Source organism: Sceloporus occidentalis, unplaced genomic scaffold (genome assembly GCF_023333645.1).
Source record: "Sceloporus occidentalis isolate IW3139 unplaced genomic scaffold, rSceOcc1.0.p SCAF_2, whole genome shotgun sequence".
Taxonomy (NCBI): Eukaryota; Metazoa; Chordata; class Lepidosauria; order Squamata; family Phrynosomatidae; genus Sceloporus; species Sceloporus occidentalis.
The window spans coordinates 235,567,846-235,595,658 of NW_028316982.1; the positions used below are offsets into that span (position 1 = coordinate 235,567,846).

General features: G+C 39.9%; 1 protein-coding gene across 1 annotated transcript in view; it reads right to left on the minus strand.

Moving 5' to 3' along the window:
- ZBTB20 (zinc finger and BTB domain containing 20) overlaps positions 1 to 27,813 on the minus strand; it is a 590,333-nt gene that overhangs the window by 441,544 nt on the left and 120,976 nt on the right. The window contains exon 3 of the mRNA XM_089512479.1: positions 6,054 to 6,185. The gene's annotated coding sequence lies outside the window, so the exon portion shown is untranslated. The remainder of the gene's footprint in view (positions 1 to 6,053; positions 6,186 to 27,813) is intronic.

Consider the following 27,813-nt stretch of genomic DNA (forward strand, 5'->3'; position numbering starts at 1 on the left):
AGGAGATGCAACATTCACTTTCTTTTTGAAATACGATCTCCTAATGTTGCTTTTCCTCTGTGAGTTTTACTTCCTCTTTGTTGAATAACAAATCTATAAAAGCTGATTCTTTTTTAATTTTAAAAAGCCGAGCTTTTACAGTCACAGCAAAACAGTGCAATGCAAACTAACTTCCTGGCATTAAGAGCTGTTCAACAGTGGGATGGAGTGTGGTGGAGTCTATGGAGGTTTTTAAACAGAGGCAGGATGACCATCTGCTGGGGTGCTTGGATTGTGAGTTCCTGAATGGCAGGGGGGTGGACTGGATGGCCCTTGTGGTCTCTTGCAACTCTATGATTCTATGATTCTAGCTGACTTCATTCATTGAAGTAAATTACATAAGATTTCAATAAGATTTAGGTACTTTTTGCCCATTCTTCGCATCTGAGCCTTTTAATGACAAAGGTATCACCAAATTCCTTAGATCCAAATAAGAAACTATAAATTTCAGCATACATTTATTACAACGGATAACATGAAAGCTACACACTTACTTGAGACTAAGTCCCTGTGAAGTCAGCGGGACTTCCATATAAGCAGACATGTTTACTGTAGGATTACAGTGTAAATTTAGGGAAATGTCATTTAATACAATCTGCAACAGTTTTTTCTTGTTATCATTGAAAAATGTAAAATGTGCTGAATACTAATTTCCACTTATATTGTAACTTTACTGATCTGCTAGCCAAAATATTGCATGAGTTCCCAAATTAGTTTAAAGGCTTCACATTCCTAAACTTTTTGCATGCTTACCATACTCCATAAAACCTTATGCCATAATAAATTTCTTAGTGTCAGAGGTTTCACAAGCCTTTATTTTGGCTGCAGCAGACTAACAGAAGTACATCTTTGAGAATGTTGTTGTTGTTATTTTGAGACAGCTATTATGAGTGGCCAAAGACCTGAAGGTATAATTCTTAACATTTTCTTAAAAGAGGGTATGTCTTTCTGCTGCTTCTTCTCAAGATGTTCTTTTGGAGTCGGAGCTTGCTGTTCAAATTTTAGGTGGCATGGTGAATTCACTCCGAGTCTGAATGTTAAGGAAACTATCCAAGGTGTCAAACATAGTTTGGACACAGAATTCTGCACTGGACTAAAGCATGGAGTGGATTCACTGATTTATTAACATTTGAGCCTCCATTAGTACTTCAAAAAGTCTTGGCTACCAATTTATTTTACTGATTCCCAAATATTTGAGAAGGACTTGATTACAAACCACAGGTTACTATAAGAAGAAAGTACAAGGTTTTACTCATAGAAGGACTATTATATATACTCTACTATAAGTCAATCTCATGTATAACTCAAGGGCATTTTGTTAAACCAAAAGTATGGATTCTGATATGACCCATGGGCCTGTTAAGACTGCCGAAATAAAGCTGCTTTGGGTTTCTTTGGAGGTATGCTGTTTAAATGATGCATGCACCCTAAGAATGCGGAAGGTGCACCAAAGCTGCACTCCAGTGTTTAGGAATGGAGTGTGGCTTTGGCGCGACCTCCGGACTCTTAGGACCCATGCATCATTTAAATAGCATACCTCCAAAGAGACCCCAAGCAGCTTTATTTTGGCAGTCTGTAACAGGCCATGGATAAGTCAAAGGTTAAAATTAGAGGCATGTAACAAAGGATGTAAAAGGTGTATCAAAGAAAAATGATGCCACAGAACTTACAAAAATCCTGCAGGTATGCTCTTGCATTTTGTTACTACTCAGAGAAGTGAATAGTTTCCCTTTTTTGACAAAGAGTTAAAGTACAGTACATATATTGACTCGTGGGGAAGGTTTCTTGGGTCAGTTTTTTGACTAAAATGTCTGTACTTATACATGAGTATATGCAGCATCTGCAGTATTCATACAAAAAAAGTAACTTTAATTACTTCAAACAATTGTTCTCAAGGTTCATCTATCACTTAACTTTCTATCATTTTCAACCATAGATCTCTCGCTATTCCACCATGAAACACCAACCACAAGTATTGTTCTAAAGAAAGCTGGCCTACTTGCTGAAAAACCTTGACTAGGCAATGAACAAAACAGAAAACCAGTGGACACATATAGAGAAATGGGCTTAAGGCCATTGAAAATAGAGGACTTACACATACATCATAACAAATAACTTTCAGGAAAGTCATAACTGCTTGTATATTTCTATGTTCTTTGTCTTGATTAAGGGCAAACCTAACTACATTTATTCAATAACATTAAACAATCTGAAAATACAGATTCTATTCTATTTTAAACAGAATTAACCATCCCTGTGGAATTTGTGTCTCCTCATTTACTAATTTTAAGAGGTAAAAATTCTCTGCACCATCTCACTTGCTCTTCTTTCTTAATAGAAAACGACTGCCGTGACTACCCCCATGTAGCAGTACTATTCACCATCAGCACCTCTGCACTCCCCATGTGCTTAGAGAACAACTGATTAGCACTCTGCATAATTAACCTGATTAGCACTGTGCATAATCAAACTGATTAGCACTTTGCATAATTAAAAAGAAATAACAGCAACAACAACAATAACTAGGTAATATCAAAAGCTGCTAGTCCGACAGCTAATTTGCTAGCACCAGGCTTAGTTTAGTGTAGAATCATTCATTCTTCAAAAGCTATTTTAGAGGGCAAGAATTTCAAAACTCTCCATTTACCCATACTGAAAATAGTTTCAGTAAATTGGCAGTCACCCAAGAAATGGTGAATTCTGGAATGAAAATTTCTTATGAATTGTTGAAGACTAGTTATGCAAATAGATAAAATCTCAAATGCTCTTAATATTAGCCCTCCTGCAATATTACTAATGTGAATCTGTTTACCAGTTTCACATAAGTTCATACATGCCATAAATAAAAAAAGCTCTGCCTACTCAAAGCAGTCACTTCCTGTTACTCTTTGTGTGGAATACATCTTTCTCTTATCTCTTATAGGAACTTGTTTAATGTCATATCCAGGGGAGTTACAAAAGATTTCTTTAACAAACTGCAGAATTATGAAGGAATAGATAGCCCTAGACATTATAGTTTCTTGCACCCTTTTCAGCAGTATAACATCAAAAGTGGTTTTCACTCTGAAGGTAAATTTGTCCTGGGAGCCAGACTGTCATAGATTACCCTACTTGCTGAACTCTTGGGAGAAGACTTCTAAGAAAAACAAACCAATGGCTTGACAATTATCGTGACATGTAGTTTTCCTAGACTTCAGACTTGATTGAAGCTTCAGTATCTATTAGACATCTTATAATTTTGGCTAGATTGGTTCAACATTCATCAATATTCTACACTGGGTACTTACTTCCCCATGCATAACTAAGTAATGTCCCCTGGCCCAACCTCTACTCCAGCCCACCTTAAGAGCCAGTTGCCAGGTCAGGCAGAACAGGTCCCTTCATCTTCCAATAAAGGCACAAAGAGCATGACATTTGCACCCCTCTCCCACCCATGAACAATGCTGTGACAAAGACTCTTACTGAATGAATACAGAGGAGTTATGGATCCACACCTCTAGGTTAAAAATCAGTAGCTACAATACTAAACGCCAGCTATTATCAAATATATCTTTTATTTTTTCCCTCCACACTGGAGTAATCTACTCCTAAATCTAAGAAAAAAGCTATTAGCAAAGAGTGTGTTTTAAGGTAATTAAACAAAATATATAACAGTTCCAAAGAACCCCAGCACTGTGAGAAAAGAAGTCAAGTATTGATTGAAGCGCCAGTTCTTCAAACTGTTATGTTGCTTGGCGGTGGGTGGGTAAGTGCTGTTAGAGAGATTATTCAAGTCCAAATGTTCCTGGGGAAGGTAGTTCCAGTAATTCTGGGAATTAGGCCAATTCCTGAGCTACATGTGTAAATATTTTAAAAACACTATTTTAATATACATGTATTTTAAACACATATATGTCTACGTGCATACATTGCAACAGTACTGCCATGGCAACAAGTTAACAGCTAACAGAAAATGTGCACGTCTGATTGAAAACATTTTTAAAAATATAACTTCAACATACACAGACAAAAAAGGTTCCTCTGTTGAAAGTATAATCTGTTTTATCCTGAACTAATACAAAGGTTAGGTTAAGAGAAACAACTAACAGGATAACAAGCAGGAGGATTCAGACAGAAAAGAAAATTCTAACAGTTAACCCCCCAAATATTGTTTATGTTAAATAGGATGGAATTAAATGTCTATTGTCTTAAAATCTTTTTCACCAAAAAGGAAATCATAAATTGAGTTGTATAATCATGTTTTTCTGGGTCCAGTCTAATGCTTGGTACCCATCTAAAAAGAAAAAACAAACCCACAGCATTAGGAATAAGATTACAAGGAGGACATTTCAATACCTTAAAATCAATGGTAAAAAGAAGAAATAAATTAAAACACAGTAAGTTAACACCAGGTTAGACTATATGCCCCACTAGCCCAGAATTGTTTGTTACTCTTGCAGGTGGCACCAGAATATTAAGGAAAGTTCTGAATAACCCTTGTTATCAGATTCTTTATCTGGAAATCCCAGAGACTGAACCTGGGAAGTTCAGCACGTAAAGCATGTTTTCTACTGAGCTACAGTCCCTTTACAGAATTTGTGGCAGATCAGAGGCACAGGATACTTAATCTACAGGCCAGCCCTTTCCTTTTTTTGTAGTTCTGGAGAAAGGAAGCATATGTTAAAACAAGTGCCATGACATCCTATGCCATCCAAGCGGGGGATGCCCCAAAGCTTATCCATAACAAAGGAGAAATGGTTTTGCTACAATTCCTAACTGGAGTAAGGATGTGCTGATGTCAGAAATTTGGATTTGCACAACGTCTTATAATTGCATACAAAAAGCTGGTGGTTGTCTCATTTTACAGAAGCATCAGTACCAGTGGTGGTGACTGCTTTCATCTAGGGCCAATTGCCATGACAAATGAAGAACCCTGGTGCTGGGAACTCAAATCTCAGCCCCCATGCTTTGTATAGTTTCAACAAGCAGCAGAACATCAGACTTCTGATTCAAATCAGATAATTTAATGGGCAAAATAGATGCAAAATAATTGAAGGTACTTTACCATACATTACACAGTTTTATCACAGTTTTATTTTGTATACAGGTACTTATGAGTGTGTGTGTGTGTGTGTGTGTGTGTGTGTGTGTGTGTATATTTTCATATGGACACGCTGAAATAGGGCATAGCCTGTCAAAGACCTATACTGGATTTTACATAAATGTCACATTTATATTACAACTATGTGTGTATAATTTTACACAGAGAGACAGAAAATGGAAGAACAAAGGAATAAACCTCCTACAAGAAATTTAAATAACCTTTTTTAGAAATCCTCATCCGAAGTTAGAGGGCTTTTAGCAATCGTACATTTATCTCTTCCAAAATACACCTGCTTTCTTTTCCCTTCTTTTCTCTTCTTTTGCCAAACTAAATATTTTTTCCATCTAATGACTCTCTTTATTAGACAGCATCTAATTTGCATACATTTACATACAATTTAACTGCTTGCTTCTGAGAACAAAGAAATGGCTCTGTATTGTACTGAAGGACAATACTCAGAAAAGGAAGGTATAAAAACCAGCTAGCTCAGTGGCTGTGTATTCTTTTTGTTTCAGAAATACCAGGATTTTTAAACACTCCACTTAAAGGGTGAAAAAGATTATTCCAACAGACAATACGAAAAGATACAGTGCAGCTTCCTTTTAACACATTTTCTCTTTGGCCTGGTTAATGGGATTTAAAGTCCAAGCTTTCTTTGCCTTCCTCTATTTCTTTTATTAGATCTGATGAATTTAATTCTGTCACACATTTTAGTTCATACTTTATTTGTATAAAAATATATGCAGAAGCTCAACTTCAATGCTAATTCAGTACAGCCATCCTTTTCTTACTATGAGAAGTGGGAAATGATTGAGCGATTTTAGATGGGCAAGAAGTATATTGATTTCCCTGCACAACATTATGATTGAGGGCATACCAAAGCTATGAGGACTTTACCTTACAGTAATATATAGAGCAAATACAAGCTTACCACGTGGCCAAATGGGAATCAACAAGATAGGGTAGGATGAGCTGCAGGGTTGAGCTCTACTTGTAAATACAAGGGTGGATTGTTGTCACAGCAGAAGCAGGAAGCAACAGGGGTGTTAAGCTGTCTAGTTCCCTAGAAAATAAGAAAGAAACACATTTGGAGCTGCACATAAATAAAGCTTTTCATTTAAGAGCAACAGGGAGAGACACAGAGAGAGGACTCAAACATGAATTTGTTCATTTTCCCATTTCTACCACTTTCTACTCTTTTAAGATTAGCAATTCCACAATTATTTCTGAAAATCTCATGACAGAAATGCCACTGGAATGATGAAGTGGGACTAGAAGATGTAACAGAATTTTAGAGAAGGCCACCTATAAGTTCAGTTGTCAAAATCAGTAATCAACATTTTTAATTTCCACAGTTATTTCAGTAATACTCTATTCTTAACCAGTCCAGGAACAACAGGACTAAACCCATTTACTGGCCTTAGGACATACAGAAAAAATGATTTCCTTCTGCTAACCTTTAGTTATTAATTTTAGCAGTTTCCTGTCTTGTTGTAATGTGTATATTTTAATAGTTTGGTTTTAATTTTTTTTATTCTTTTTATGTTGTATTTTACCTTTTTATGTTTTTATTGCAATGACAGAACATTCATTGAAGAAAGGAGTGATTAAAAAATACATGACAAAAACAAAGAGAAGAAGGCGAGTGACCATATACAATTACAGTTCTAACTTTAACATTCACAGTTGTTAGGAGGAAATTAATTGCTCATAACAGAAGGGATTCTTCCAGAATAATTTTGGGCAGCTTAACTTCTTTTAACCTTATGTGACAAGATGAAAGCCAGCTGTATAACAACCACCTCTTTGTAAAATTTCATAGAGAAGAAAAAGCAAAAGGCTGCAAATGAATGACTTCGAAGTGAAGCATAAAGTAATCCCAGCATTTACAAGAAGGTATATCTCATCTAAATTGTGGTCTTTGGATTCAAGAATAAAATATCATCTGAGTGAAACCAAAAGTTCAAATTATCACTCGTATGACTCTGGAGTCATGAGTGTGCTGATGCTACTCAACTTTAGTTCTTCTTTCTTGCAAACCCAGTTTAGACAGTGTAATCCTTGAATGCTGGCTGCAATCGCCAGTGGACTGGATCAGAATAAATACACATACGATCAGTCTCAATCAAATTAAATCAACTCACTTCAGTTGTATATTATATATTACAGCTCAGTGGTATTTCTAGACCTGGGGATGTTCACAGATTCCAAGGGTGCAGCTATAACTCAGAGTGCTTTCCATCAGCTTTGGCTAATATAATAACCATGTTCATTGGTGGAAAATAGAAATCTGACTACTGCATGTCTTGGTGACTTCTAAACTACTGCTACGCACTGTATGGCCTTTATCACACTAGGGGATATCCCTCAGGGAAACGGGAGTTAAACACGATTTAACTACATCTAAATTTGAACCAAACTTGCAAATTCAGGGAGTTTATCACATTAGGAACTGCCCAAGTGAAATAACACAAAGTTAACCTGAACGCAAAGCAGCTTTTTTACTTTCGAGTTGTTCCGAAAGTAAAAAGCTGCCGGTTTTCTCTGCTTTGCATTTGGATTAACTTCACATTATTTCACGTTAACTGTGACATTGTGTGATAAACTTTGGGCATTTCTGGGTTTTCTCTAATTTAAATCTTTTTTAACTCCCATTTTCCCATGGAATCTCGTTAGTGTGATAAACTCCTCAGTAAACCTATTTTTCAAGACAATTCAAGCTCTTCACTAAGTGCACTTCTTCACAGGTGTGAAACAATACTCTTACAAATCACTCACTTTTAAACATCTGCACTAGGTGCCAGTTTGATTCTGGACCTGATTTAAGAGTTGCGTTTTACAGTGAGCCCATCATATCAGTGGGCTACATGGACTGGAGCTCCCATGGATCACCCCACCTCATATTAGTCAATCGTGGTGTGAGTCACATCACCACCAATCAGCTAATAAGAGCTTGAGCTCCCAAGTTTTGCCCACATCTGTGGGGTGGTGCTGGTGGTCCAGAACCAAACCCCTCAGACTAAATGGACAGAGTCATGATTGTAAACAAATCTTTCCCTACAAGCCCCCAGGAACTTTGAAGAATGTCTTTTTCTACATTGCATTTATCGGGAAAGCTAGAAAAGTCCCCACCATGACTGGGATCATTTTGTAGCAGCCCTGCTGATTGTCCTCAAATGAGTAAAGAACAGAATAGAAAAGAAAATCTTGCAGTTGAACATTAGGAATTAATTATGATTTTACCTGTCGTTTCTTAACCTCTGCCATATACTATGTTGTTGTTGGGAAATTTGTTTTTGTTTCCGTTTTTTGGCTTTGTTGTCTTATTTTAATTTGTAAAGAGAGCTTTAATTTGTAAAACTTTGAAACTTGGGTGAATAGCAATCTACACATATGTTTAATCAATCAATAAAATAAACACACAAAAAACCAGCAGCACCGAACAGAAGGCAGTAATAGTGTTATATTCTCACATTAATGTCAATCTCCCAGAATTTAGGGAATAAAAAGCATCTTCATACTTGTGACTAAAATAGGATTGTGTGAAATCAGTATATTCCAAAGAATGTAGGAAAACATGCAATATCATATACACACACACACACAAATGGAATCTCCCATAGCCTGAAAAAAAATTACCATTACTGTAAAATAGTTGGGGTGGGTTTTTCTCCCACTCATAAGCAACTGGCTACACATCACTTAACCTACTGGTATTAGCCAAAAATAAAACATGGTCATCATGTGCCGATTATTCAGCTACCCACTGTTTTTCAACATGCCATTAGGCTAAATGGGTTTCTTGGGAGAACAACCCAATATAACACATTTCCTGATTAAGCACAACTAGAGAATATTCCACATTTTCATACAACTTGTGAAAGCTCCTAGTCATTTAAAATCCTCCTATCCCATCTGTTTGGTTATCAGGCCAAGCTGGAATCCTGGAAGCTTCAGCCTATTCCTAATAAGCTAAATTGTCCAACAGGGTTGGGAAGCACTAAGACAGGCCAAGAACATGATAAACTAGTGTCCTCCTCTGTACTAAGCAGAAACTAAGACAGCCAGGCATTCCCCATTCCATGCTTTATGTTGGTGCATTGAATTTTCTCTGTTGAATTAGTGGCGGTACTTACAACAGGACTTCGCTTACATTCAACTTATTACTACATTTATTTGGTTTTGAAGAATCACATGTACAAGTAAAGGCAAAATGTATGCATTTGAAAGCAAAGATAATCTGACAAGCCTAAAATAATAACATCAAAAACTCCCCTTATAACATATCAGATATGGCAAAAACAAAGACACTGACTTGTCTCATATGTAAAGCCAAAGCAAGATTGGGTATTACCTAAGCAAGCCTGAGACTCACTCCTACCGTTCTTCCTCCCATCATGCATTCTTTATCCCACGCTTCTGTGGCAAGCCACAGTTTCCTGCTACATTACTGTTGGTCGGCCATGGCCAAGATCCAATAAAATGCAACTGGAGGGGAAAGCCCTGACAGAATACTTATACAGGATTTCTGGCTTAAAAAAAGAGATGATAGAGGAAACCAGTAGTGACCAAAGCATCACCTGCAGTCACAGAGCTCATGGGGAACAGTATTTGGCATTCAGAGCCATCTGGAACTACCCAGTGCCCCCTTCTGGGCCATTCAGTGGCCAATCTGGTTGGGGGGGGGGGCAGAGCTGCACTCAGAGTACTTGTACAAGAAAGTAGTTTTTAAACACACACACACACACACACAGAGAGAGAGAGGGAGAGTAAAAAAACCACAACATTTCTATAGCTAACAAACATATAAGGAAAAAACCACAACTAATTGACATCTTTAAAGAATGTATCAAAATAAAATAAATATGAACACAACAGGGAGAAACAAAGCTTCCAGCCTGCCTTAAAACAGTAATTTAAAATTACTTGTCTCACTCAAAGATTTATTTTATATTAACTAAAAGCCCTTACCTAAGCCTTAATAAAGCTCTAAAACATTTTATAAAAATGTACAAAGCAGTATTGTATGACTCTTTGTGCAAGCTTGCGCAAGAATGTATAACCACTTGCTCAACCATAGTACTGTTCTTGGCCCTCCTGTTTTCTAAACCACAACCAAACCATGCCTTACCATTCTACTCTGTAAAGCAATTCCAAACTATAGTTTGTCATTTCAGATGCAGTTCAGCAAATTCCTTCTCAGACTTCTGACTTATTTCAGGTAGAAACCAAACCTTTTTAACCTTCATGATAGAAACCAGCCTATCTAAAAGCCTCAGTTTTCCCCACAACTATTTCTTAAAACCTGTATTTTCTGTTTTAATATATTGCTCTTGACGTCTGAACTCATGTACTGTCTATTTACTTATTTATTTATTTATTAGATCACCTTTCTCCCATTACAGGGCCCAAGGTAGTTCACATCAAAAGTTAATGCAACATTCAACTAAGGAGTTTATCACATGGAGGTCTTTCCTTGTGCTAAACATCACGCAAGCGCCATGGGTGTTATTTCCCATGGCACTACGAAGTGGAATCGCAGCTCTGCTCCATTCCCATCATGCACTCGTAACCGGGGGAGCCTCCTAGAGCGCTTTTCTTATTAACGATTTATCCTGTTAATAAGAAAAGCCCTCCAGGAGGCTCCCCTGGTTACGAGTGCATGACGGGAATGGAGTGGGAGCCGCGATTCCACTTTTGTAACGCCATGGGGGATCACACCCATGGTGCTTGCATGATGTTTGGGGGGGCTTGTGTGATGTTTAGCACATGTAAGGACCTCCGTGTGATAAACTCCTAAGACATAACAATTATAAAGTTTGGGGACAGCTTAGAATCATTTATAAACTGAACTAGAAACAAAAAGGAATACAACAGTACCCATTAAAATACCCTTCTGTACAACCAGGTAATGGCCAAAAGCCTGTCTGAATCAAAAAGTCTTCACATGCCAGTGTAAAGAGGACAGAGAAGAAGACAAGTTTATTCTCTTGTGGACAGGAACTCCAAGGCCTGTAAGCAGGTCCTCTGTTGCACATTTCCCAAACGTGCCTATGATTGTGGTAGGACCAAGAGAAGGCCTTCCTCTGAAGTTCTGAAAACTTGGACAGGTTCATATGACACAGTACTCCACTATAACCTGCATCAACGTCATATATGGCATTATCATTTAGAACTAGAACTTTGACCTGTGCCCAGAAACAGATTGATAGCCAGTGGACTTATTCTATCAAGACATTTCTGTTCTCCTTATAACAGGCTCCAGTCAGTTGTTTGGCCTTAAACTCACTGAAGTTTCTGAACACTTTCCAAAGGCAGTATGCAGACTGCATTAAAATAACCCAAATAGGATGTAGCCAAGGCATGTGTCACCATGGTCAGACCAGACTTCTCCAGGAACAGGTATAGCTGGAGAACAGATTTACATGGTAAACATGCACACTGGGCCACCACTGAAACATCCAAGGGCATCCAAGCTCAAGGCTGAGTCTGAAAGTATGCCCCAAGAAAACCTGTGTCTTCAAATATGTGTACTCCAGCCAGGATGGGATGAATCTTTGTTTCCAGATCTGCCTTTGCTCTGAGCATGAACATTTCTATCTTCCCTCAATTAAACTTCAATGTGTTCACCCTCACTCATTCAATTACTGACTCTAGACACTGTTAACATCAAAATAGCTTGCTTAGAGACAAATGGAAACAAGTGGTTTCCAATGTATAACGCAGGCATCGGCAGCCTACGGCCCGCAGGCCGGATCCGGCCCAGAGAGGAGACAGGACCGGCCCTCGCCCAGTCCTGCTGCTGTCGCCGCTGCCGCCAAGGCCTTTGGGCCAGCTGGCAGCCTTCTCCACCTCCTCCTCCTCTTCCTGCGCCTCTGTGCACTCCTTCTCCGGGGCCGGAGGCAGCTCGGACGCGCACGCACGGGGCTCGCAAAGAGCAGCTCCTTCTCTTGAGGGAGCCTGGCAGGGGCTGGCCAATAGCAAAATGGTGGGGCGGGGCTGTTTGTAGCCCCACTCTTCCATTGGCCAGCCTCAATGAGGAAGAGAAAGTGGGGAGGAGGAGGAGGAGGAGGAGGAGGAGGACCTCTGGCCCAGAGGGAAGGGAAAGAAAGGGCCGTTTCCTAAACCCCTCTGGCTCCGAAAATGAGGAGGAGGAGGAGGAGGAGGAGGAGGAGGAGGAGGGTGCCATTTCCAATATGCATTTCCCCCTGCATTTAATTTTCCCATGTACATTTCCCCTTGGATTTAATATTCCCATGTACCTTTCCTCCTGGATTTAATATTCCCATGTACCTTTCCCCCTGGATTTAATATTCCCATGTATATTTCACCTTGGATTTAATATTCCCATGTACATTTACCCTTGGATTTAATATTCCCATGTACCTTTTCCCCTGCATTTAATATTCCCATGTACATTTCCCCCTGGATTTAATATTCCCATGTACCTTTCCCCCTGGATTTAATATTCCCATGTACCTTTCCCCCTGGATTTAATATTCCCATATACCTTTGCCCCTGGATTTAATATTCCCATGTACCTTTCCTCCTGTATTTAATTTTCCCATGTACATTTCCCCCTGGATTTAATTTTCCCATGTACCTTTCCCCCTGGATTTAATATCCCCATGTACCTTTCCCCCTGGATTTAATATTCCCATGTACCTTTCCCCCTGGATTTAATATTCCCATGTACCTTTCCCCCTGGATTTAATATTCCCATGTACCTTTCCCCCTGGATTTAATATTCCCATGTACCTTTCCCCCTGTATTTAATTTTCCCATGTACATTTCCCCCTGGATTTAATTTTCCCATGTACCTTTCCCCCTGGATTTAATATCCCCATGTACCTTTCCCCCTGGATTTAATATTCCCATGTACTTTTCCCCCTGGATTTAATATTCCCATGTACTTTTCCCCCTGGGTTTAATATTCCCATGTACCTTTCCCCCTGGATTTAATTTTCCCATGTACATTTCCTCCTGGATTTAATATTCCCATGTACCTTTCCCCCTGGATTTAATATTCCCATGTACCTTTCCCCCTGGATTTAATATTCCCATGTACCTTTCCCCTTGGATTTAATATTCCCATGTACATTTCCCCCTGGATTTAATATTCCCATGTACATTTCCCCCTGATTTAATTTTCCCATGTATATTTCCCCCTTATTTATTGGTATCAGTCAGCTTTTGAGATATGGGCCCACTCTTTTTGAAGCCGAGAGAGTGTGACTTTCCAAAGTGTCTTTCTGTGCGTTTTTTGTCCTTTTAATGCTGCCTTGTTGTGACAATGATGGTGGTGGTGATCATGGTGATATTGATATCAGCCAGCTTCTGAGGCACGGCCGATGCAAGTTGTTCTGATTTTTACAAACTCATGTGCAGTGAAGAAAAACCACAGTCTCTTGACCAAGTACACACTTCTGAGAAGTACACTTGGTGCAAGAACTGTGAAACCACCTGGACATGTTTCATAGCCATGTGAACCCATGTTCAGTGTGAAACCCAAAGAGTTTGGTTATGCAATAAGCCTCTGAAATATGCAAGAGGCCATCTTAAGTAAAGCCATGTTCAATGCCCAAATGTGCTGTTTGGAATGGGGGGAGGGGCGGGTTGGCCAGAAAGGGAAGTCCATTTCTGCCATCTGTCTAGGAATAATGCCCAAATGTCCTCCATTTTGATCATGCCTAAGAAACATGCATTTATATTAACATTTTTAAAAAATCATCAAAATTTTTGGCATGTCCTCCATTTTAAAAAAAGGTGTCCTACATTTGAAAATGTTGTCCTATTTTATTTATTTATTTATTTATTTATTTATTTATTTATTTATTGGCTTCGGCCCCCCAGTCGTCTGAGGGACAGCAAGCCGGCCCCCGGCTCAAAAAGGTTGCCTACCCCTGGTATATCGAATAGCACGGAAGCTAGAACTGAACCCTAAAGGACCCAACAGGCTAATGGGCAATGAATTAAACAGGAATCTTCCAGCACCATCTTCATGTCTACAAGAAAGACCAGAGTGAAGAAGAACCAGAGCTACTGCCTCCAGATTGCATTCTAGACAGAAGTTCAACAGGACATAATACTGAGAGCCTTCAAAGCATCCAGCAGAAGCAGAAGGGACACAGTCCCCTGTCCAGCTCCCAGCATCCATCATCCATCAATGTAACTGATCCCATCTTTTTTCTATAACCAGTCCTACAGCCACGCTGAAATGAATCTATGGTGGGATACAGACTGCCCCAAAAGGGCGGTCTGCTGCCTCCTCCATTTCCGCCAGCGGAAAGCCTCAGCTGCCAAATGGTGAGGCTTCCTGGCAGTGGAAAAAGAACCCGCAAAAAGCAGGTTCTTTTCGCGTCGCACTTGTGATGCCCGAGAGTGCAAATGGCGCACTCGTGATGTTGCAAGCATGATGGGACGTGCAGACGCTATGAGTCTGTGATGTCAAAATGACGATGCCTGTGTGTACAGGGCGCCACCATTTTAACGCCCCTGTCACGTGCTAGGGGTGAGGCTGGTATGGATGGTGCGTCCTCGGCCAACCCCTAGTACGTGACAGGGACAGCGCAAAGGCCCATCTAAATCAGGCCTCAATAATACATCTTATTCAGGAATCACTAGAGCTGAGAAGACATCACACACACACTGGTGTCTTGACCAGGAATATTGGTCAAATATTGGGGACTGTCAAGTATGTATGATTCATAAATCTTTTTCAGCAGAGATCTTACCACAACCTTCGGTCCCTTACAAGGAGAAAGGTGGCATACAAATTAAATAATTAAATAAAACTCTTTCACTCAGATCAGAACCCCCATCATTCTGTAAAGTGGTATTTACCACTCCCTTTACCCACTCAGCCAATCCCCAATTGTCTTCTTATGTTACCTGGGAATGACAAGTTCCCAAGACATATATGGTAGCTCTTACCTATGCAAGGATTCTGTCTACATTCTCAGGCTACACAAATTGAAATGTATCCAGTAACATGGGCCAGTAGTGACAAGAGTTAAATCTACTGGACCTATACCAACTATAGCGTTTAAATAAAAGCAGATCTGCACAATTTTTGATATCCAGATTTCTCACAGTGGCTGCCCTGTGGTCTGCATTCTGTCAAGCCCTTGACACTGAGAGAACACTGCTAGATGTCTTTCAGCAGCCACAGTAATGGAAGAAAATAATTATTTTGTCACTGTTACCATCAAAATGGTGATATGTGTTTGTCTAGATGATTCTGTAAAGAGATCTTGTAGCACCTCTGAGACTGAAAGAAAGAGGTTAATGGCATCAGCTTCTACTACCAACTTCTTTCTTGTTCTCAGTCTCAAAAGTGCTATAAAAGCCCTTTGCATACCATCAACATGGGCTAGACATTCCAATGACTTCTATCCTGTGTTTCACCAGATGCCAACTGCCATTGCCCTGGAGACAGAAGAAAAGAAGAAGAGGCAGGCACATCTCCATCATGCCTAGGCCCAGAAGCAGATGAAAGGCCTTCCTTTCATCCAACCTGCCATTGTCCTGGCCTTGGAAGGAGAGAACAAGCAGGCACAGTTTTATCAAGCCTAGACCCAGAAGCAGATGAAAGGCCCTCCCACCATCTGAACTGTCACTTCACTGGCCTTGGGCGGCGGGTGGGGGGGGGGATGGCGAGGAGAGACGAACTGGCAGTATCTGCTGGATTCAGTTCCCTTCCTCACTGTCATTTGCTTTTCCTTATTTGTTGTGTCTTATTTAGACTGCAAGCCTGAGTGCCAGGAACTGTCAAATTAACCATTTGTAAGCTACTCTGAAAGCCTTACTGACTGAAAAGTGGGGTATAAATATTCTACATCAGTGGCTCCCAAACTCTGGTCCTCGAGGTGTTTTAAACTTCAATTCCCAGAAGTTCCAGCCAGTTTGGTCAGCAGTCAGGAATTCTGGAAGCTGACATTCAAAACATCTGGAGGACCAGAGTTTGGGAATAATAATAAAATTATATCCCTCCAAGGCCTAGGCATGATAGAACTGTGCCTGTCTCTTCTTCTTTACAGTTTTAAATTAGCCAGGTTGGCTCTATGCTTCCTTGATATTTTTAGAGAGTGGGTGGGCTATAAATATTTTAATTAGTAAATAATAAAATTCCACACAGCACAGAAAAATCGGTGTAGCATGAGATAGTTCAGATACCATTTGTGAGTGTGTCAGCATTGCCATATGCAGACATGAAGTCCCAAGCTACTTTTGTTTTTGTACACAGACCACTCTGGCATAAAATACACTGGCCTAAATTGTATTGTTAGTTCTAACTAAAGTAGGCCACTTATCTATTAGATTTACCTATGTGTTGACAAACCATTCAGCAAGTTATTGAACTGATCTACGCTAGATGATGCTCACCTATGGCATCCCAGCCACTGTTTGGTTTTGGGTTTTTTTTTTGGGGGGGGGGGGGGTTGGCAGAAACAAACTTTTCACAAAATGCAAAAAACAGTTGGAAAATTTAAAAAAGAAAAAAAATCTTAATGTGGGGGAAAATCCTGAAATTATTTGTTATTGCTTCCAGGAACAAAACAAATGAAGACATAAAGCTCTATTTTGTTTACATTACTAGCAGCAAAGTTATAGGCCTTTTAAGAGGGGGGGGAAAGGAACCGCAGCACTGAACATTTCAGAGGACCAGAGATTCATTTGCTAGGTATTAAGACCCACCTGACAGTGCCAGCAAGACTGTTCAAGCAGCAAATAAAATCTGGTGTCTGTAATTTAAACTGGATATAGAAAGACCTTAGTTGCCCAATTTTCTAAGGAGGGCAGACCAATCCAGAGCACCTGATCAGTATTAAGTCTGTCACTTACTGCTGATGGAGAGGAAAGCCAGCATTGGCAGAACTCTTGTTAAAGGGAGCTTTGGACAAGAAGCAGCATAAACCTATCCCAGCTCACTACCAGAATTATTAATGCAGGCACCAGTAATTACGTGGCTTGGTTGGACAGGGAACGGGATATAAGATGTGGAGTGCTTTATCCGCTCCAAGACCAATGCTGGTTTTGGCACTACTTTTGCTCTAGTGAGTTACAAAAAAATAAGCAGGTGCTAGCAATCCGAAAGACCACATGCCAGCTACAGCTGCTTCAGCCCGATTCAATTACATCTGCTTGAAGAGTCCCAGGATGCTGAACCAGATGAAGAAACCTATAGGTGTACGAATCCATACATCCTGATGTCAGTGTGCCCTATTCAATAAAATATGACTTTTGTCCTGTGGCAGCAGGAAGAGAAGCATGAAATCAAAGCAGAGCTTGAAGAAGGTAATCTTTTCCATCTTTGGCAGAAAAGAAGGAAGCTAATATGTAATGTTTCTGCATTAATGTTCGATTATGCTGAAAAAGCCCTTTGAGACTCAGACCTTAAAAATACTTTGAAATAAGCTTTCCATGTTGCCTTGCTTCCTAAATCACTGGGTGCAGCACATTTGCTGAACATACTCTTGGGATCAGGACTTCACTCCAAACCTTGTTTGTACAGAAAAAGAGCCAAGCAGCTGGGAAATTCTGGAGTATAGTGTGTCCTCATTAGTTCCCATCTGCCATCAGAACTCAGCTCATGGCAAGTTTGGCTAAGTCCTGGTGTTCTCAGGTCCAAATCTGGGTCAGTTTTAATTACACTATACAGAATTCAATGTGCAGGGTTTTTCAAATCCTTATTATACAGCAGAGAAGAACGGGCAGCTCTCCAACTAATCAATTTTTTAAAAGTACATATATAAAATTTTTAAGCCAGGCTAGACAGACAGTGGGTGGAAGAGGGGAAAAACACGTATGATTGAGTACAGGGGTTAGTTAAGAGAACTGTTAGCAAAAGTGGGTCACTAGCAGTTCTGACTTAAAACTTCAAAAGGAAAGGGAGGGAGGAATCTCTTCATTTAGAAAAGATGGAGAATCTGGAATGTAAGATGTACACAACTCACACTGCTCTTAATGTCAGTCTGAATTATTGAGACAGAGCAGTCTACTTATAAGTATTATTACTTGTACATTAAAGACCCAAGACACGTGAGTAGGGACAGCTGGAAAATAGCCAAAAATATACATCTATCTAATGTCAGATTAGCCATGTAAGAGTCATATATTTAAATCCATCAAGTTAAACATAATGCTAGGTGGGCAAGAGCTTACCTGTGCAGTGTTATATGTGCCTAACATCTGGCTTCTATTTGGGGCATTTTAACTGCATGGTCAAAGTTAGCACAACAAAAATCTGTAGCTCAGGCAAGCACTTTGGAAATGTACTAATATTGCACACTAGGTGAATGCAATTCACACAGTTGCTGTGATTAAAATCATGCCTGACTTATTCACAGAAGACTGTCAGTTCTACAAAGCAGAATTACTCCAAACTGGTCATTTCTCCATAATCATCTTCTTTATTCACAACATAATTTCCAGAGGAAAGTAGCCTGAGAATCAGCTTGAACTATCTAAAATATGCCTTCCTAAACCATCTGGTACTCACTAGTCTATATGTGCAAGTAGTCAGTCTCTTCATCTCCTTAATAACCATTTATCCCAGTGCTCCAGTACCTCTTTGCATGCAAGAGATTACAGGTTCATTCCCTGACATCTCCAGGTAGGGTTGTGAAACACCTTGTCTGAAACCAAAAAGAGAGTCAGAAATCCAGATGGAAAAGGGAATGAAACTAACTATTCTGAAGGATACTGGTAAAACCTCACAATGTAACTCATACCATGGACTGCTTGTATCATTTAAAATCTTTATCAGATACAAGATAACCAGGGCAAGTCTTACTTGCTGGGATAAAGATACCATGACAATGCAAAAGGATAATAAGCAATGAGGAAACTAAGCTGTCAGCTACTCACATGATTTGATTGTGGATCCATTTGTATAAAGCTGGTTTTCCTGCACATATGAAACTCTGGACTGCAAGCTTGATTTTAAAGACAAATTATTTTTTGAGACATGCCAGAGACAGGGTATTGAAGCTTACTCCTTCTTATAACTTCTCTTCCCACATTTCATCTCCTACATTGGGCTTCAACAGTCAAAAGTAAGCCCTGCTATGTGAAAATGCTCTCTCTTCTCTGATTCATTTGTGGCTGTGGCAAAATTGGGTCTAAGCAAACAGGTCTGCTATCATCACATGTTATATGAGGGTAAATGCTGATATCTGCCATATCTTGCTTCTAAACAAAACTTTCTAAAACCCTGTGCTAATATTTCTGGGTTAATTGTACTATGCCATGGCCATGACCAAGCTTTTAACATTATGTGCTGAATACCTTCCGGGGGACTTCAACCTGATATGGGATTTAACAGAATATGTGACAAGCAAGAATATGAAATACATCCTTTCTCTAGTGTTTAAACATCCATCCTGACATCATATACTGATCACCAACAACTAAATTGGGAAAGAAACTGAGGCAGGTTACAGACCGCCATTAGGGACGTCCTGAGGACGTCCCAGTTTGAAAAAGGGGCGTCTCTTCCAGACGCCCCTAACCCTATCATGGACAGAGTCCGTGTCAAATGGCGGCAGCCGTTCCACACGGCCGCTACCATATTGACGTAGCGGATGCTGTGCGTCCTCACGTTGTGCCCCGAAAGTGATGCCATGAGTGTGCGACTAGTCCCTCGCAGCGTCTCTTCCGGGGCCCAGGAAGAAGCACGATTTCCACGCTCCTTCCTCAGAGCGTCCGGGAGTCGTTGGTTTGGCCACTGCGACTCCCAGATGCTGCAAGCAGAGGCAGAGCCAGACCGACGCAATCTGGCGGCCTGTAACGTACCTAAAGATAAAGTTATTTAACTTAATATCATTTTACAGGGGCGGTAGAACATACTGATGAGTCAAAGAATTGGGAAAGGGTCATATTTATAGATTAGAAACACTTGTTACATTGAAATAATTTCCCCACTAAGCCAAAGGCATAAGAACCGTTTCCTACCACTCTTCACATAGTTGACATTCAAATGATCACTGGTGGAATTGGTGACATGTTGGAACTCATGTGCTAAAGTGTTTTCAAATGGATAAAGGAAGAAAGGATACTCTTCAGCAGCCAGCCACTATAGCCAAAGCTTGCATCTTTGGTCTCAAAATGCAAAGGAACAGAGAAAAGGAGTGCTACACACTATAGCACTGATTCTCCAGTGTCCATTCTATTTCTTTGCAGCAAGAGTGAATTGTTTAAGCACACTTGTCAAGCTCAGTGAGCTGGGACAATGAGCATGGCAGAAATGGAAAGAGATTTTCAGCAGTAGTAGAAGTTAAAAATAAACTGTTGGAGAGAAGTAGAGGGAGTGTCAGGGGATTTTCTCCCTTGTACCTTTAAGGGGTATATCTTCCTTGCCAACTTCTTGCTGTAAGGTTAGAGAAAAGGGGAAAATATATTTATGCAAGGCTTTCCTGCTTAAAGAAAAAAGCTATTTGGCGGCATCAATTCATACATTTCTTTGAAAGTTATCCTGCCCACATCTACAGCAACACTATTTCCAATGCTACTGGTTCCTTATAAAACTCAGTATGTAGACTCCTTCTGATCACTTCCATGCAAGAGAAAACACAGGAGAAGTTGCTACTCACAGCCCATTTCATCCTAGCGCTAAAAGCTGCTGCTATACAAGATCAGTTCCAGTCCTCAAAACCCATTAACATCTTAAATGCTTGAAAGCTGTGTTTTTGGATGCTGTGTTCTTTAAAGACACTGCTGCTGATTTATAACAAACTGTAAAGACATACAATGTGCTTTAAAAAGGTGCTTTGCTGAAGCTGTTGCATTGAACAGATGCCACAAAACCATAGGCATCAAACTGTAAAGCTGTATTAGTTCTCCAGTGATGTGTAAAGAATATCTTGCTGTAAAGAATATCCAGCAGTGAAAACAGACACCTGCTACTAGCCTTCCTGGGCATTGGGAATGGATAACAACATACTGTACATCAGGGAAATTCCCTGGCTTTTTCCAGAAAAATAAATAATATAATTATATATAAATTGCATTCTAGAATTCCACAAAGAAAATTTGTTTATATTCTATTTATTGTCCTGAGCTCACATTTTTTCACTATGCTACATAGTTTTTAGACCTCATCTCTTCCCGGTGACCTATGTAACATAGATGTGACATACTACCAAAATGCATCAAACAGAGGGCTAATGTCAAAATGTGCATCAAATATCCACTTATTCCATTGATGCATTCTAACAAGTGCACTTAACATAATTCCTATTTAATTTTTTTTAAAAAAAATAAGGAGGGTACAGAATAAAGGATAAACAAACCATACTGCTAGTTGACACTAATGTAATGATCAAGGCTTGTTACAGACTACCAAAATAAAGCTGCTTCGGGTCTCTTTGGAGGTATGCTGTTTAAATGATGCATGCATCCTAAAAATCCGAAAGCTGCACCAAAGCTGCACTCCAGTGCTTAGGAATGGAGTGTGGCTTTGGCGTGACCTCCGGACTCTTAGGACCCATGCATCATTTAAATAGCATACCTCCAAAGAGACCCGAAGCAGCTTTATTTTGGCAGTCTGTAACAGGCCCAAGAAAGATGGCATCTTCTGAAGATTCCAGATATTCTTTAAGAGGAATACCACATTTTAATGTGCTCTAACAAGTGGATCACATTTCAGCCATGTACTCTAGAGATCTCCAAGTCATAACTGACCATAGTCAATTCTCTACATGCCAGCAACATATGTAGTTAAAACACACAAAAATACATTCATGGTCACAGCTGCCCATTTGGTCATCCAAGAGCAGAAGCACAATTTCTGGAACTTTCTTCCAAGATGGTACAGAATCACTGCGAAGAGAATCTCTTACTCTGAGCATTAAAATAGTCGAGAAGCAAATGCCAGTTCACTTTTTGGTGGTTCCCTTCTAAGAGAGGCTCACTTCACTTCCCTATTAATGGTGCTCTAGATATGGCAGTGCCCCTGAGCTATAAATTTTTCCCCTAAAGAGTGAGTGTGCCCACATCTAGGATGGGTATTTTCTGCAACTAATCCTCTAAACCAGTATCAATCTTTCTGCCATCTCTTGACGAAGTTTAAAGTAATTTTGCATCATTCTGAGTAGTCTAGGTATAAAACAATAACTAAAGGATGTTATCACACACATCTTGGCCCTATGAAAAGACAAACAGAGCTGGAATGGCTTCCATCATATCAGTGATACTTGCTATTGTAATTACAGTGGACCCTTGCCTTATGCGGGGATCCGTTCTGGACCCCCCACATAAGGCAAATATCGCATATGCTTGAGCCCCATTGAATATAATGGGGCATGGGCAAGGCGGCACAGTAGCGCATGAGCCCCATTCTTTGTATTGCAGCACAGCTTATGCGTAAGATGAAAGTTGCGTACAGTGTGCCCGTGTATGGCGTGGGTGCACTGTAGTTCATCTCTGACTTATAGTGAGTCTATGAATGAAATACCTACAAGTGCTGCAGTCATCAATGACTCTGTTCAAGCTTTGTACAGTTAGGGCCATGGTTTCCTTGATTGAATTAATCAATCTGTATTATGGATTTTCCGATTTTCTACTGCTTTCAGCTTTACCAAAGTCATTTTGGCTTTTAGTGAGAGGTCAAGACTGATTTGCTGTCTGGCCCATTTCCTTGTCTTTTGGGTGGCTAATGGCAGGAGCCTACTCCCGATGTTTCTTGGAGGGGTCCCAGTAGTGCTGGGCCTGCATGGAGCCCGACGCTGGCACCACTTCACACTCCATGTGGCTGGTTGCAGTGAACAAGTTGGAAATCTCACAATGGCACCTACCATCACAAAACTTTGGGGTGAGATCTTACAAGATCTCTCTCCATATCTCGTCTAAACCTATAAAGGCCCAAGCACGTGGAGGCCAGCAATTCTGAGCCTAATTTATGATTCCCTGTATATGCATTAAAGTTGTGGCCATTTTTATAACCCATATAATAGTGTCCAGCCCCTGATCCCCTGTTTAAATACTTAAAGGGATGCCATATCGAGGAGGGAGCAAGCTTGTTTTCTGCTGCTCCACAGATTAGAACCCGTAACAATGGATATTTCTACAGGAACAAAGATTCCACCTCAACATTAGGAGGAATTTTCTTACAGTTAGGGCTGTTCAACAGTGAAACACACTCCCTCAGAGTCTCCCTTTCTTTAAGCAGAGGCTGGATGGCCATCTCTTTGGTATGCTTTGATTGTGATTTCCTGCATGGCAGGAGGTTGGACTGGATGGCCCTTGCGGTCTCTTCCAACTATGATTCTATGATTCTATCTGTACAACTCTTCTCCAGCACCAACATTTTTTGATTCTCTTCATATTATCTTTCTTTGCTGTGCAACTTTCATATTTATACACAGAGAAGGAAAACACAGTGATAGGAATAATCCAGATTTTGGTATTCAATCTTTACATTGGATTATATTTTTCTCATTCCTTCATTACGTCCTTTTTAAATCTTAGTCTTCTGATTTCTTACTACAATCTCCATTTTGACTAATGACTGAACTAAGGAATAGGAAATCTTTAACTATTTTACAGTTATAGCAAATCATCTGTGATCACTATTTGTATTTTCTTAATATTCAGCTTTAACCCGGATTAACTGTGACCTAAATTCCATTATTCTGTCCAGGTAAAGCTACTCAACAGTTTTATGTAGGTGTTTAAAAAGCATGAAAGAATCTTTTTAGGTCAATTCAAAGTGGAATGAATATGTTTCAGCTTCTCAAACTTGCTTCCAGAGCAATGTAGAATCACTGTAAAGTGTTTCCCTATCTCACAAACCTTAACAACATTCAGGGATAATATGATGGGTATTTTCTAGTTGCTGAACCCAGGCTATAGAACTTTCTTTCATGATTGGCCAATCAGCCTTCAAGAAATTGACAAAGGGTTTCCTTAGGAAGGTATTTGGTATATAATTTTCAACCTATTTTTACTCAAAATCTATGTTATTTTTAAATATAAATTTTGATATACATTTTTATTTTTAAAATTAAACCATTTAAATAGGATTATTGCTGTTGCATTGCTATTTTCTCTTGCTGCTTTATGTTTCAGGGTGTAGTCTTTATCTTGTGAATTGTAACAATGTTTTAAATTGTTAATTTTTTTAATTTCTTGAACTTCTAGTAGACAACTGGGGTTCAAAATGTTATAAAATAAATATTGATAGTAACTAAAGATCAAGAATAATGAATAAATAAGGTATAATGACTTGGGTTTTTTTTCTGGTGCAAGTTATTCACCAATGCATAACAAGTAGATTTCTCCTTTCAAAAACCAAAATGAAAATCAAATTGAAACTGATCCAAAAATCAGCTTTACTGAGAAGCATGTGGAATTACTGATTGAGCTATTGTCCACATGAATAACTAGAATACATGTTGGCCAATCCTATAACCATGGTAATTAAAATGGGCACACTAGAACCAACTGTTACCAGAACGAAGATGGATGCACTACCTCTGTCTAGTTCCCTTCACCAACCACCAAACCAGCCAACACAGCCTTTTTCACCAAACCAGGCTGGAAAGTGAATTGAACTGGATGTAGATATTCTATATCATCCCACAATAAATCGAAGTGAAGTACACATACCTGAGTGCCTTGCTCAATAACATTTTTACCCAATTATCTTTTCCTACAGGTATGGAACTGGTGGATGTTTCAGATAAACATAAAAGTAAATTGGCTCAGTATCAGATCTGCCACCAGTTTTGATGAAGTGTTTCATCAGAAGAGGGAAGGTGTCAAATAAGAAAAGGCAAATGATACCAGCAAGAGTAAGTCATCAAACTTTTCCCACATTTTCATTCCTGAATCTTACCAGTCATTAGAAAAATCCTAGCCAAGGAAGTTCAAAGTAGATTTTCATAATTTCATAGAATCATAGAATCATACAGTTGGAAGAGACCACAAGGGCCATCCAGTCCAAACCCCTGCCATTCAGGAAATCATAATCAAAGCATCCCCGACAGATGGCCATCCAGCCTCCGTTTGAAGACCTCCAAGGAGAGAGACTCCACTCCGAGGAAGTGTGTTCCACTGTCGAACAGCCCTTACTGTCAGGAAGTTCCTCCTAATGTTGAGGTGGAATCTCTTTTCCTGCAGCTTGCATCCATTGCTCCGGGTCCTAGTCTCTGGAGCAGCAGAAAACAAGCTTGCTCCCTCCTCAATATGACATCCCTTCAAATATTTAAACAGAGCTATCATATCACCTCTGAACCTTCTTTTCTCCAGGCTAAACATACCCAGCTCCCTAAGGCATTCCTCATAGGGCAAGGTTTCCAGACCCTTCACCATTTTAGTTGCCCTCCTTTGGACACGCGCCAGTTTCTCAATGTCCTTTTTGAATTGTGGCGCCCAGAACTGGACACAGTATTCCAGGTGGGGCCTGACCAGAGCAGAATATAGTGGCACTATTACTTCCCTTGATCTAGACACTATACTTCTATTGATGCAGCCTAAAATTGCATTGGCCTTGTTAGCTGCCGCATCGCACTGTTGACTCATGTTCAGCTTGTGGTCTACTTGGACTCCTAGATCCCTTTCACATGTTGTCTCCTTAAGCCAGGTGTCCCCCATCCTATATCTGTGCATTTCATTTTTTCGCCCTAAGTGCAGTACCTTACATTTCTCCCTGTTGAAGTTCATTCTGTTAGCTGTGGCCCAGCTTTCTAGTCTATTCAGGTCATTTTGAATTTTGATCCTGTCCTCTGGAGTATTAGCTATTCCTCCTAATTTGGTGTCATCTGCAAATTTGATAAGTATTCCCCCAATTTTTTCCTCCAAGTCATTGATAAAGATGTTGAACAGTACTGGGCCCAGGACATAGCCCTGTGGAACACCACTGGTTACTTCTCTCCAGGATGAAAAGGTGCCATTGTTGAGCACCCTTTGGGTTCAACCAATTACAAATCCACGTAACAGTTGCCTTGTCTAGCCCACATTTTACAAGCTTGTTTGCAAGAATATCATGGGGAACCCTGTCAAAGGCCTTACTGAAATCAAGATATACTATATCCACAGCATTCCCTTCATCTACCAGGCTAGTAATTTTATCAAAGAAAGAGATCAGGTTTGTCTGGCATAGGGTATTTATACCCTGCTCTTTACCCACAAAGGCTCTCAGAGCAGCTTACAAAGGGTTAATTAGACGGTTCTCTGCCCTCAGGCTTACAATCTAAAAAGACATGTCACAAAAGGAGAAGGGAATGGCAGTGGGGAAGGAGATCAGGTCCAAGCAGTCAGGGACGTAGCCAGGATTTTGGGAAGGGGGGGTCCAGACTAAGTGCCACCATTATAATGGGGCTTTGGTGCGGCGGCGTGGCAGCACGCACCATTCATTTTATCTAACAGAAGGGGGGGTCTGGACCCCAAGACCCCCCCCGCCGGCTACGTCCCTGAAACAGTTCTTCTCTGCCTGTGAGGCCTGGACCATGGCAGATAAACTGGAAGGAGGGTTCTGCTTCTTAATCTAAGCCAGGCCCGATGGAACTGGGCCTGCACCTTTCCCTCCAAAGCCAGATGGTATCAGATGGACTGGAGGGAGGGCTCTGCTTCTTAATCACTCTAAGAGCTACAATAATAATAATAACTTTATTACGGCTATTTGGCCAGCACACTAAGAGATATATAATTCCTCCTTTTTCCAGAAAATCAAGGCATACATGCCAGTGCGAAGGAAATTCAGTGCTGCTCCTAGAAGTGGAACTAGAGGCAACCTGTTTATTACACAACCAGAGACTCTATGAATTGGCACCATATGTACAAAATCTCAAAAACTCATATTTTGAGAATGTCACAGATTTCAAGAATGTAAATATGCTGCCATAGCAGAATACATCTGTTAAGAAGGCCTTACGTAAATCTGTCAGATATACTATATGTAGGCCAACAGCATGTGAATCTGGACAAAGATAATATTGTGCTATATGTAGCAAGTCCTCCAAAAGCATCACACAGATAGTACCACACATCAAGAATCCTTTCTAAGAATAGCACTATTTGTGTAGGTTTTGCTTTTCCTAATTCTGTTTTCCATTTCGATGGAACACTGTAAAGTCTGAAGGTCTCTTGTACAGGAGCCAACAAAAACAAAGGTAAACTTAGAACTTTCATTAACTGTAAATTATAAGAGCAAACAGAAATAAGGATTGATGTGAGCAAGAGGGAACGCTAAAGCCTCATCAAATGTAATGTGTAATACCTTAACCCAAACATATTTTGGGATGACTGCCAGGAAGATGGGTATAAATGTGGGAGGCTTAGCAGAATACAGCTTGAGCTGAAATGTGCAAAGTTTTCACTTTTACTGGTAAAACAATTATAACTCAAGTAAAAACATAACCTTGTTAAACATAACATGCCATATCTAGGCTACTGTTTTCTTTCACAAACCACATTTATGGCTTTCTAGGTTACAGACAACAGAATGTGTGGGTCCTACACTCTTATACTAAGCCTCAGAATTGGGTCACCAGAACAAGTTTGGGCTTAGATATGTATACCATTGAGTCCAATTAAGTTTGAGATTGCCTGTTCCCAGTTGGAAACAAATGTTTAGACTTCACTGCAAATTTCTTTAATTAATTGCAAATTTCTTTAAGTAATTTTAAAAAAATGTAGAGCTAGAGACAGTAGAATAATGAAAAAGTGCAAATTCAATATTATTCAGGATA